The 13,972-nt window shown below is 41.5% G+C and overlaps 1 protein-coding gene across 4 annotated transcripts in view; it reads right to left on the reverse strand.

Annotated features, from left to right (window-relative positions):
* Window positions 1–13,972, reverse strand: part of Chrm3 (cholinergic receptor muscarinic 3) — a 444,702-nt gene that overhangs the window by 329,589 nt on the left and 101,141 nt on the right. The gene's annotated exons all lie outside the window — the stretch shown is intronic.

Raw genomic sequence — 13,972 nt, forward strand, 5'->3', positions numbered from 1 at the left:
ACCATCTTGTTTTATAAATCCCAAAGATTGGATCCCACACCATTTAGAACATGCAAAGCACATTTCATCCTATTTGCTTGTGTTCCATGGTCAGGAAGCACAAGTAGCAGATGTCAAAAATATCACATACAAGGGAATAAACAACTCTGTTTGACCCTGTGACTCTTTAAAATGTTCTATCCCTTGCTGTTTCTTAATGTAGATGCAAACAAAGCTCTGACTTCAGGATAGTGCCTACTATGTGTACATATTTGCTGAGTGAATAGAAAGAATGTGTGGTACCCACAATCTAGGCACTAGCGTGTAACTGTCAGGGTTTGAATTTACACTTTTGTCTATCTCGTAATTTACTGGTCAATGTTATCTTCTTGTTTGAACACATGCCCAAGAAGGAAAAAATAGAATGAAGGTAGTTGAAAAATCATTTGAATGAAATTCAAATACGTTATTCAACAATTACATGTTGGTTGTTTAAATTAGTTTAATTAGCAAATCTCTTCAAAGACTGACGCATTTAAACAATGAAATTTTACCAAGAGGAAACAATACACTCTTGTTCTAGATTAGACGCTAGCTTGTTAATTGACTGAGACACCTTCCCTCTTCCTGGGATGCCCAGGGGAAGGGCTGCAGGAAAGCAAGGAAAATTGAAATTATCACAGTGTATAGGACTTTCTATAGGCAGTTGAGAGCTGGGAAATTAGGAGCTAGGAACAGTTATTCTGGAACATAGGGAAACAGCTGGCTTGGAAGCTCTAACGATTCACCCATGAGAAAAGCTCGGTGCTGTGTGGTCCAGTGCAGGAGAGGAGAAAACTCAAGCCCATTGTCTGCTTCTGCACAGCACGTGAATTAAGAATGGCTTTACATCTTTAAACAAGTCACAAGAATTGCATAAGTTGTTTTATTTCAAATAACAGGCTGTGTGAAGTTTTACTGGGACATGAACATGTTTATTCACATAAAGACTCTAGCTTCATTTATGCTTCCATGAGAGAACTGTGCCTTTGTGAAATGCAGTCTGCTTTACTAAACTATCCATGCAGACATCCTTTGGTACCGTTAGGGAATTTCCCCAATCCCCCCAGTGCTCAAGTGGGTTGAACAAATTTCCATCCATATGACTTTACTTAAGGGCAAAGAGTGGACCATAACAGGGATGCCTAGATGAGAGAAAGGCAAACAAAATCTGAGGTGAGAGTGCACAAGGGTGGGTTGTATAGCAGACTCAGGATGCAGTCTTCTGTGTAGCGGTCTTTCCAATTAAAAGGCATCGAAAAGATAACAGTTACCAGAGCTCCTGCTTTGTGCTCTCAGCAAATGTGAGAAACTGAAAACAAATCCCAAAGATTCTTCTTCACTCACAGAAATGAACTAAGCACAAATAATGGAGAAGATGACCCGATGGCTCCCCATCCAATAATAACTTCAAGTAAAGGAAACCTGGGTTTGAGTGGAAAAAATCTGACCCTGAACAAAATTTCCAGCATATTTTTTTTTTATTTTAGGGTCTTGAATAACTGACTTCATTGCCAAAGCCAACGTCTACCACCTCTAGAACAGGGTTGCTCTGAGTGCTTCCAGCCTGAGTGTGCAGGGAAAAACACAGTGTGCTTTGTGTCATGTGATCTTCATTAGCTCTGCTCTCTTGGCTCTGGCTCTAGCCCAGGCTCTTCTTGTCTTTTGCTACTGTTAATGCATCTGCTTTGCATACTACGGGTGATTTGATTGTCCAACGTATAGACCTCTCCTGGGCCCCATTCCTAACTTTCACCTTGTGTCTTCTCTAAGCAGACTACCACTTTTAATTTTTGGCTTTGTTTAGGTAGCTGATAAAATTGTGTTCCTTTGGAAATATAAATCCACTTGGTACATAAATCATTACTGTATCTCATATCATCTCATTTTATGTCCAATAATATTTTGTCTACGTGGGAGCTCAAGAGGTGGACTAACATGGAGACCTCGGTTAAATCCAAGAATATATGTTAAAATCCAGGTGTGGTGGTATGCAATTGTAATTACAACATTTGGGAAGCAGATAAGGTGAGATTTGTGGGGCTCACTGAACAGCTAGTCTGCTCAGTAAATTCCAGGCTAGTGAGAAGCTCTGGTGAGAGAAAGAGAGTGCGGGGGGAGCGGGGGGGAGCACCTGAATGTACCCATAGCATGCTAATAGGACAACCTGTGGGAGTCAGATTCTCTCCTTCCCCCATGTGGATCCTGGGAACTGAACTGAAGTCGTCAGGCTTGTTGGCAAGCGCCTTTACCCACTGAGTCACCTCACCTGCACAGTATATGGAATCCTAAAGTCTAGACACTTCCAGACAACAAACTCAACTTATTCCCACTTTCGTTCTAAGCTGCTTTGCACAGATAATTTACTGGGTAAACAATAACCGGAAGCTGTTATTAAAAACTTTGATTAGTTTTTTGAGATTCTTGATGATATTCACTATCCCTTCGCCTACTTTCCCTAGACCCTGTCCCCACCATTACACACCCAGTTTTGTGGGGTTTTTTTTTTGCTTTTGTTTTCAAAATCCAACAAGACCAATTTGTGCTGCCCAAATAATCTCAGATGTGTGATCGTCCACTGAAATGTGGTGGGGGGGCTTGATATTTGTAACAACATAAGGGAGAGATCTAGCACTGTGTAATCTAAACTGCTAGATGTATACGATGGCCCAATATCATAATAAATATTGAGGCTATATTGAGATGATGTGTATAAAAGCACAGAATCTAGAATAGCAAGGCAGTCTTTTGCTGATAGATTAGTGGGAAGGCTGTGTGGCTGTAGATAAGCTGTTTTGAGTTCCTCGGTTTCTCTGAGAGAAGAAGAATCTGAGGGAGCTCAAATGTACACTTCAAAGAAGATAATGCGTACAGAGTTCGAAAGTAAGTAGTAACCCCCTAGACCGTCTGTATGGACTCTTATTTCTTCTCAGAGCAAGACCAGCCTTTGTAAGAGCTGTTTATTAGTCTATTTTACCAAGCACAATGGAAACATTTAGAGAAAGACTTAGAGACTACTGAAGTGAAGTTTTATATGAAACCACCTCCTTTACTTAAAATAGACACAGTTCGCCGTACAGCTTCCCATCATCATAAGCAATTAGCACATTGGGATGCTAACTTCCTGAAAGCAGAAGTTGAATTATGCCAACATTTTCTGTGTCGCTCACATTTCTTTGACCGTAACAAATACTTGAGATAAATAAGTTATGGAGAGAAAAAAAGGGTTACTCTGGCTCACAGTTCTGTGGCATCAACCGATAATCTGTTTTCCTTGTTGTTTCTGAGCATATCATGGTGCGAGGGTATAGCAGAGAAAATCTGCTTCTGTGGTCAAGTGAGAAAGAGAAAGCGACTGCGGCCTTGCTGTCCTATTCAAGGGTGTTCCCTCAGCGACTCTGGTTCCACTGGGTCCTGCCCACGAAAGGCTCCCGCATCCTGCAGTAGTGCAAGGCTTCAGAATCAGTCTCAGCATCTGGGGTTGTAAGAGATACTTAGGCTCCAAACTTCACACTATGGCTCTCATGTGGTAAGTGCCCACAGGCTCATGTGTTTGTGACATTTGGTCCTCAGCTTATGGAGCACAAAGAAGAGAGTCGATATTTTAGAAATTGGAGCCTAGTTGGTGGGGAAGGATCCTGGGGTGGACCCTTGAGGTAGATCTCTGGGGCTCAAGAATGAAGCCTTGAAGTAGACCTCCAACCTCCATAGGTATGCACACATGTGTGTCCACGCACACAAACATGTGCACTAGCACACACACACGAACAAAATTTCAACCTACTGAAGGGATATTGAAGTTTCTACTAAAAGGGGGCAAAGGTATTTGAGCAGAGAAGTGCTGTAAGCAGAGAGACACAGAAGGTCGGCCTTCCAGAGGACATCTCACTCAGCACTCATCTGGAACTTCAGACGTTCTTCTGAAGGAAGTTCTAGCCCACCTGGTGCTAACTCATGAGGGAAGTGATTCTTCTCTTATTCTTATCTCATTATCACAGAACAAAGGCACAGCAAACTGACAGAAGTCTATGTCATCAAAAGCACCGCGTCACTAAGAAAACACAAAAGGTGACCTGACTGTATGATGAGGGAAATGGACCATTGGGGAGTGGAATATTATTCTTCTCTGGGAGAGGCAGGCTCTTCCTCTCAGGACTACCCGTGCCCAGAGTCTCACACTGGATAGTTCAAGCATATCTGGGGCTTAGGAGGCCACGCAAAATGGTGATTCATGGCACACAGAAAGAATGCTAGCTGGAGCTGGATTGTCTTACACAGAAAGTTATATGGACGTTATATTTTCCTTCTCTTTGTTAAACTTTTAAAAGCATGTTTCACTAGAGATAACTATTTCAGGTCTTTCCTTCCAGCATGTGGGTCATTGAGATTGAACTCGAGGCATCAGGCTCGGCAGCAGGCAAATTTACCCACTGAGCCATCCTGCTGGTTTTTGAAAGAAGTGTTTCAGTACCTTGCCTGGATGGCCCTGGTGGCTAGACAGGAGATGCTAAACGCAAGTGAAAGGTTAAGTTTCACGAGAATGATCCAGGCACAATGAAAGTAGGGGGTGTTTCTGAGATTGTTTAAAATTGCCCCTGGGTAGGGTTATGGGTGTGTTTACATTGGTAATGTCACAGCTGCCTCTTTGTGCTTGTGTTTATTGGCATTTAAACTTTAAAAGATCAGCCACACTGAAAAGTAACTTCTGTGTATATTGTTCCCTCTGGGCTGCTGTTCCAGTGGCCTATGGGGTTGAAATAAGGACAGTTAAAATAACTAGAGAAAAAGCAGGGGGATTTTTCATATAGAACTTTCAAAACAGAGCATCTCTGTAGTCTATTTGGATTTTACATCGAGCTCCAACATTATCTAATTGGCTTGAAACATCCATTTGGCAGGCAGAGGACAAAGGGCTCTCTTCTATGCATCAGAGCTGTCGAGGAGGTACAGAGGCAGTCAAGCCCTTTCGTTAAGGGGTGAGGAGGAGTTTAGCTAATGCAGAAAAGAGGTCAGAAGTTTGAGCAAAGGGCCAGCAAAGATAACAGAGGAAGTGGCTTCCGGAGCATTTGCCTTGGGGTGGAGGAAAGGATTAAAAGTCACTTTCAGACTGAGACCTATCATAGCCATTAATTGCACTGAGGATAAGAACTAGGTAAATTAAAGGAAAAGATGCTTGGGAAATCACCCTGAAAGGCTTAGCTACAAGCTCATTATTTTCACCGAATGCTTCTGCTTTTCGTTTCCTTCCCTTTCCTTTTTCTGCTTCTCCCCGTCTCCTCCTCCCCTTCACTCCGTTCCCTTCCCTTCTGCTAAGGAAGAACACAGTTAATACTGCTCATATGCCTGCCCATGCCCAGCACTTGCGTGAATGCTTTATATGTTTATGGCTCTTATTCTCACAATATTCTAGTGTCTTTGGGGTTATCTGTATTTCAGAGAAACTGGGGTTCATAGCCACATAGTCAGTGAGTAGATTAAGGCTTGAATATACATGACTCTTTGTTGTAAAATAAAATAATAAGCCCAAGGAGAACTACATGTAGACGGAGAAGTCAGTTCAACACATTTAGCATGCAATGTATTAGGCTAGGAGAGGTGGAACTTGAGAGTGCAATCAAGTCATCCACCAGAACATTTCCGATCAGGTAAATGTTTCTCAGTCTGTCAGCAGTAAAGGCCAAGTCATCTGTGTGTAAACTGAGGCTCTTCCATATATTGGTAGTATTGATCAAATAATTAAACTCAGAATGTTCCTTTAGGAATAATTTACTTATGGAAACAGTCTTTTTTGGTGTGAGGTTTGATGGGAATCTTATCAACAAACACAGGGGTGTAAAAATATAGTTAAAATATAAAAGAAATCCCCACCTTAGAAAGCTATCTGGGTTCTTTTGTGTCAACTCTCTCCCACTACCATAGCCCCGGCAGATTATTTCTGGACTTGCACTTTTTTCCAGAATGCCTTGAGAATGACGTCATACAGATTGAATCCTTTTGTGCCAGGCTTGCTTTACTCAACCTATGAAAATGAAATTACCACAAGCTACTGAAAGAATTCTATCTCCAAACTCCCCATCCTTTGGTTTACACGCCCTTCTCCCCTGATCCAATACCACATGGCTTTAACTGCTGCATTTTACATTAGGTTCTAAAATCAAGAAACAAAAGGCCTCTTTTCTTCTATACAACTAGTTGATCATTCTGCATGCTGTAGATTCCGTTATACATTTTCGCATCTGTCTGCTAATTTATTTAAAAATTTTCCTAAAGATCTCCTTTAAAAAAAATCTCTTACACCTTCCCCATATATACAAATAATTAAAATTTCAAATAAATGAAGGTCCTTGAAGCTAAATGTTAAATGGAAGTGCTGAAGTAGTTTTGACTTTTATCTGTTGACATCTGCAGACAGTTGCATTCTAACAATGAATGCTGGTAGAGAAAGATAGAAAAAGATACAATTATCCAAGCAAAGTCAAAGATAATTGTTGACATATAAAATACATGAGTTATGTCACCTAAAACAAAAGACAGAACTTTTTATTTCCCCTTTTCTGAATCTGTAAGTAGCTGGTGAGTCTTTAGTACAAAGCATGCTGTAGTCTGGTGAACTGCCTTTTCAGGCAAAGTAAGACTACATATATTTCCCAGCAATGATTTCTTAATCTTTTTTCTTTCTTGAAAGGCAGCCTTTGCCAAATCATTCCATCAGATACTCGAAAAAGACATCAGCTAGTTCAGAAGTGAATGGGAGGTGATGAGGGGGTGGACCAAGTATAGATTGTTCCCCCCTTAAGCCTGAATCAGCAGAGGAATAGCCAAGTTGGGTTCTTGGATTCTTCCAGAAAAAAAAATAAGGTATTTGACTTTGCCTCTATTTCAAATTAAATTAATGCTCTTTTATTTCCCTCCTTCACCTCTGCTGCACTAGGATCTGTGGGTTCTATTTGTAATGAAGGTTACTAAGACACATCGTCGCTCATGCTTTGGCATTTGCTGCCGTTAGCTCACTGATATAGGAAGGTACCTCATTCATCTGTCAGCACCACGTCCTGAGCCTTCAAACAGATAGATGGTCAACCAAAAGTCCAGGGTGAACAGAACCAACTCAGGGAAGTGTTCATCCCTTGTCGGAGAAGCATGGCAGGGGCCTTATCCCCAGGTCTCTCTGAGAGTCTGACTCTTACAGAGCTGGAGGAATCAGGGCGTTACACAGAGGGCTACCTGTGGTCAATGAGTCAGCATGTGGGTGGGAGTGACTTGCCATAGTCTCAGTGTAAAAGAAAGAAACATGTCATGCTAAAATGCCTGAATGTGTCCTAAATGGACCCATCTCATCTCCAAAAGTAAATAACAACTGGGGATGAACGTTATTAAAGACTCTTTATCAACCGTTTTGGCACCTTTCTCTTAAGCCACATTTCAGGCTTACGTGGGGCCTCGCTTTGGGGATGGAGGAGTTGAGCAACATGTATGAGCTCACGGGCTTCCATTCTGGGCTAAGCACTTGGCAGAACCTAGACATACAAATTACAGATCCTCATGCTCACCCTCCTACAAAGCAATCTTATAGCAGGAGAAAATATTTTTAAAAGTTTGAGAACATGACTAGGGAGCTTCTTCTCTGCTGGCTTGCTTTCATAGTACCAGAAGGTGCTAGGCTGGCTGCTCAGGGAGAAAAGTCATCAACCCTGCAAGCTACAGTAATGACATGCATGGCAAGATATGCCATGGAAGCAATAACGGTACAGACAATGAGCCACATCCTGCTGGAATTAAAGATCTGCTCATAGGAGGAAAAAACACATGTCTGTACCACAAAACTGGCCCAGGCCTCAGAGCTGGGAAGGTCACAGGCCTCAGAGGTGAACCTACAGCCACACAAACTCTAGTATAGTATGATGAAATAAAATGGCATGGTTAACATTTTATAAATTTTTAAGCTGTAATATGAAGTTAAGTACCTTGTATTCTGTATTAGTTACTTTTCTATTGCCATGATGAAACACCATGACCCATGCAACTTATAAAAAGTAAGTGTTTAATTTGGGGTTCATAATTCCAGAGGGTTAGAGTTCATGACCATCATGGCAGAGAGCGCTGCAGCAGACAGGCTGTTCTGGAGCAGTATGTGAGGAGATTATATCTCAACACAGTATCAGGAGACAAAGAGACCTAACTGGGAATGGCCCAGGTTTTTGAAACCTCAAGTCCACCCCCAGTAACACACTTCCTCCAACACTTCCTAATTCTTCTCAAACAGTTCCACAAACTGGGTACCAAGTGTTCACACATATGAGTCTACGGAACCATTGTCATTCAAACTACCACAGAGGAGTTATATCTTTTCACACTCATAAACTTCCAAAATGGGTTCTTTGTCATCCTGTGTATAGATGAGAAAACTGAAGCTAGCATAGGTTAATTAAAACCCCAGTAACCATTAGCTAGTAAGTGATGGATCTGTAATGGAGTGCTGGCCAAGGGCTTTAAAACCTCGGAGGTCAGACCAATTAACAGACACGGGAACTCAGTTCAAGCTTCCCAGAGAACTGTTTGACATTTGAACAGAGTCTAAAACTTGAGGGTGACAGTCCATCTTAAAGTAGAGAGCAAACACCCTAGACGTCAAGAGGAGCACTTGGCATGGTACACAATTGTCTTAGATCGTCAGCAGTCTAAGTGGTGGTTCCAGTGGTGGCTGAGGAGAAGGCTGGTGAAGATACAGTGAGTGGAAACATGGGGAGATGCAGAAGAATGCTAATCTTTGATTCATGTGTAAAGCATTGCTTTAAAAAAAAAGAAGAAGAAATCTAGTCTCTACAACTCTTGTGCTTAGATTTTAAAATTCAACATTCTAGGTTTGTGTCTTCTAGTTCTGTCACTGATTAACTGTGTTACCTCGACAGGCAAACTTTATCCAACTGATTTTTTGTTTTGTTTTTCATTTGAGAAGCCAGGATAAATACACGAATTCTTCTGTAGGTTGTTAGCATGGAATGAAATTGCATTCATAAAAGACTCACTACAGCTTACAGATGTTCAAAGTAAACCAGTGAAAACCATTTTCACCACTATGATCTTCACAGTGGATGAGACAGACTTGGTTTACAGTGGGTGGCAAAGAAAATGTAACAATAAAAGTCTCATAAGTGATAGTGTTCAGTCCCTGGTTCAGGAATTAGTCTCATCCAACATAGGCATGACATGAGGAGCATACACTTGCATTTAACAGCATCAAAGGCACAAGTGTGGTTTTGAGTTTTTATTGACTAAAGGTAGAGGGACATCACATTAGATAACAGCCTCTAGAAAGGCCAGCTCTCATACTCACAGTGGTCACATCCAGTGGGTAGATGTGCAATTATGCCTGGTTACATCATTTGAAAAGTAGTTATTGCTCATACTAATACTAAAACCCAGTGCTTTGTGTGTGGTGCCTTAGCCAGATTTTGTAGGTATAGATGCAAGATTCAGCTGTACAAAACTGGACAAAAGCATCCTATTAGGGGGAGATGTAAATCAGGTTGATTACAGGGTAACCTTTGTCAGCAGCTCTTTCTTAGGGACTATTTCAATGTAGACAAAGACAGGTTGGGATGAAGAAAGGTTATCGGTTTGGGTAGGATTTATTTTAGTATGGTTGTAAGGAAGGTTGGCAATTTAACTCAATTTCAACCTCTTCCTATTTTGGAAAAAAGACCATGTCTCTTTTCGTTTCACTTCAAAGCCAGCTAAGACTTTAGATAAGTTCAGCTCAGGGTTTCCAAACCTGCCAGCTAATGAAGTCTCCTGAGAGGTCTTGAGACCTACTAAGTCTGAGCCCAGGGACTCAGTTGAAATTGGCCTGTCCTGAGCCTCAAGGGCTTCTGCAATATCACTGAAGGAAGGGTTTGTTTACATGTATGAAATTACCAAATAGCAAAAGAAATCATGGGAAAAAAGTCCTTGAGATGTTGGAACCAAGTAGCCAAGATATAGGAGCAGTGGGATGGGCACAGAGTCATGGGCTGTGTTCTTGTCTCTGCCTTTCCTCAGGGAAAGAACATCTATAATAACAGTTTTCTTAAACACATTTATCTAGTTTTGGTGTGTACTTCATGAAGGTTGAGAATGCACTTGGCCACAACTCACTGAACACTCTATCAATATGTTCAAAATACCCCAGTCTTAGGAGAGGCAGAGCGATTTTTCTAGTGTGGGGGGTTCAAGTTCTGAATAGGGGAGGGTGACCTTTTTAAATCAAGTGCCAGATTGCAGGAATGCACAATGGCAGGAATCTGTTTTCTGGAGGAGATAAATATAGAAGCTGTCAGTAAAACTGATATTTATTTTGAAAACCACAGAAGGCTCATTTCTAAAGAGACAGAGACGGAGGGGAATATGTGAACTTAGCATGCATATATAATGCCTAAAATGTAGCCTTTAAATCTCTAGGACTCGAGAGTGAACACAGAGAGGGGCTCACTGGACTTTCAAGGGGATAACAGATGAGTCATATGTTCATTAGTTTGGATGAATTTAAGAAAGTACTTATCATATTAGTATTCAAAATAGTTAAGTTATAGAACCAACCTAGGTGTCCAACAACAGAATAACGAACAAGAGAATGAGTTATATATAAAGAACAGACGTTTTCATCCAAAAAAGAGAAATGAAGTTGTGGCATTTCCAGGAGATGGATGCAAACCATCCTGGAGTTAACCAAGGAGCAAATTAAGCCATCTCAGCAAGACACCTGTTTCCTTGGATTTGTGGTCCCTGGTTCTCATGCAGAGACATAAAATCAGATTGGTATATATGATGTGAAGGTAGAAGTGACGCTGGCAGAACCATGTGGACTAATGAGAGTGAGGAAGGGGCAGAAGAGAGGGTGGGCAGATGTGGGAGTGGATATGGTTGGCGCACATTTATATATATGGGCAAGATGGCTCAGTGGGCAAAGGTGCTTGCTGATAAGGCTGGTGACCAGAGTTCTATCCCCATGACCCACATGATGGAAACAGAGAACTTCTTGACATCTACAAGCTGTCCTCTGTGCACATGTACGTGTGTGTGTGTCTGTGTGCCTGTGTGTGTGTGTGCATGCGTGCACACACACACTAAATACTGTAAAAATAAATAACAACAAACTGACAAAAAGACAATCTGCTATAAATTTGCAAGAAAACCTGGAACTGGGCATCTCATCTATCAGCCCCACCCAAAGAAACTACTTTCTACAAAGCTTTATAAGATGGACACACTCCATGCACCATTACATATTTTTCATTTATGGGATGAAATGGTGCATGACTTTAATCTCAGCACATGGGAGATAGAGGCAGAAGGATCTCTGTGAGTTTGAGGCCAGCCTGGTCTATAACATAAGTTCTAAGACACTCAGGGATGTTGCATAAGAGAAACTTTGTCTCACAGAAAATTCTTTTTCATTTATTAAATTGTTTCTAAAAGTTCAGTTTTCTCACCTGACTGCTCATTTTCCATTTTAACATCCATCTGAGCTCACTTGTCCCGACTTGTAAAAGAAAGGGTTTTGTAGGGCATCCTCACGTTGCTGAGTCCTGTGTTGACTGTCTACTTCTCTTCCATCCTCTTTGAAATCTATGTTCTTCCAAACATGTGTGTGTCCATTAGCTGCTCCTAGTTGCTTCACAGATACAATATTACTTGTTCCTGGTCATGCTCCCAACATGAAAATGGACTGAAAGACTTTTAGTTTTATAAGAGGATAAGAGACATGAATTGAGAATATACATAGGCACTGTGTGTGTGTGTGTGTGTATACATCACACACACATATCAGATTTTCAAAGACCAAGGATAATGGATTCAGACCTTATTTTTGCCTTAAACCACAACTGTCTCTCTGGTTATTTGCATTCATTAATTTACCTTTAACATTTAAATTGCGTTTTCATTTGTAAAACATTACCGTGAATTTGTTTGCTCCTGCACTGGTAATTTATAAAGTAGTCTATGAACTGATCACCTTACTTCAGTTACTATTGCTATTTTAATTTGGGCAGTCATTTTATCTTTAGACTTCAGTTGCCCCGATTTTTTAACATTAAATCAGGATGAAAGTGGCCAGGAAGCTACTTCCATGGTCAGGATGTTACAGTTTCTAGATTCTAATTCTGTTACTCCTTCCTTAATGAGAGAGAATGGACCAATATAGAGCAACACATGTTTGGTTTATTATAGAATGTTGTAAGACAATTAGTCAATAAAGCAAAGAGACTCAAATCACATACTCATTGATCCATCAAATATTTTTTTTTTTTGGTATTGGGTTCTATGATAGGAATCAGAACTCCATGGGTGGGATAAGACATGTGTCCCTAGGGCTGTATGACAGACATCATGGCATGGACACTACCCAGCAAGCATGCGCAGCAACAGGTGAGAGTACTGTAACAGCTGCTGGGAAGAAAAACCCAGGGAAGTCTGATAAACATTGGTGTGTGGAATGGCCATGGGCAGATATCTGGGAAAGGCTTTTCTGAGGGGGTGACAGCCGGAGTGTGGAGAGGTGGCGGCAGAGTGCTCCAAGAATTCAGAATATGAACAGGTGCTCACACCCGTGTCCGTCTCCAAGGGCCCATTCCTACCACCACCACCCAGCTAGCAGCTCTCAGAAAAGCCCATTGACTGAAAGGTTCAGACACGGAGGCAATAAAAAAAAAAAAGACAACTTTCTGAGATTTTTAGCAGAATTGGCTAGTCTCGCTTTGAGATCCTGAATTTATAGACAACGAGACGTGCCAAATGGAGGTGTCATGTGTAGCGCTTGACTTTTCTAAAAGTTACTTCCAACACATCTGTGGAAGGCAGGCTCCGAAAGCGCCCAAGGCAGTTCTGACACCATGCTGGGATCCAGAAAGGGTGACATGAGACAGAAACCAGCCTGACATTTTCCTTTGACAGCATCTCATTTCTTCCACCACAGAAGAAATGCATGGGAGATTGCTGCGGCAAGCCAGCAGACTGTATTGAATAGCAGTGTATAGATATAGTCTGTGTTTGTGTGTGTGTGTGTGTGTGTGTGTGTGTGTGTGTTCATGTGTGTGCATGTGTCTGTAGGCTCATTTACATGTAGAGGTCAGAGGTCAACCTCAAATGGTGTCATTCAGGAGCAGGCTGCCTAATTTTTTGAGCCGGAATCTTTCACTAGGACTTGGACTCATCCATGAGGCCTGGCTGGCTGGGTGCTGAGTCCCAGGGATTCACCTTTCCTGCAGTGAGACTGCAATCACACTCCACCGTTACTGGCTTTTAACAGGGGTGCTGGGGATCTGAAATGAATTTCTCATATTTATGTGGCAAGCCTTTTGCCATGGCCAGTCCCTTAGCAAGCGTTCTTTGGATGCCTTTTATACCTTGGAAACTGATCCCACTATAGAGCTATGGAAGCAGCTAATGAACATCGTTGTCACTGGATGCTGCATAATTCATTTCTTTTCCACACAGTGGGAAGAACGTGAAGACGTGTTTGTTTCCAGCCTGCACTCTGATGCTGTTAGTTAAGGCATGCATGGACTTAGTGCAAATAAGTCCTTCAGCTTCAGTGTCTTCATGTCCAGGATACTCACATTCCAGTTCTTAAGATCTTTGTGATAATTTCATGAGGCAGCATAGCAATCTCTGACTAGACATGTTAAAAATAATACTACTTTGTATTTTACAAGTAGTCAATATACAATATTACTTAATGCTGCTTTCTAGAACTTACACAGATTCATACGGTGATGCTCACAAACACTGAGAGCCCCTTGCCCTAAAACCAAGCTCACTCTCTACACTGTAAAGTCAGGAAATTCAAAGCCTAAATGTCTCTTTGGGGGCATCGCTACACTTTGGCTTTCAGCACTCCAGAATTCTTATTTCCTCATGTCTGTGTCTGTTCTCTGTTGATGCACAAAACAACCAGCCCCAAACATGGTTATTCATT

This window comes from Myodes glareolus, chromosome 14, assembly GCF_982192425.1.
Source record: "Myodes glareolus chromosome 14, mMyoGla1.1, whole genome shotgun sequence".
Lineage (NCBI taxonomy): Eukaryota > Metazoa > Chordata > Mammalia > Rodentia > Cricetidae > Myodes > Myodes glareolus.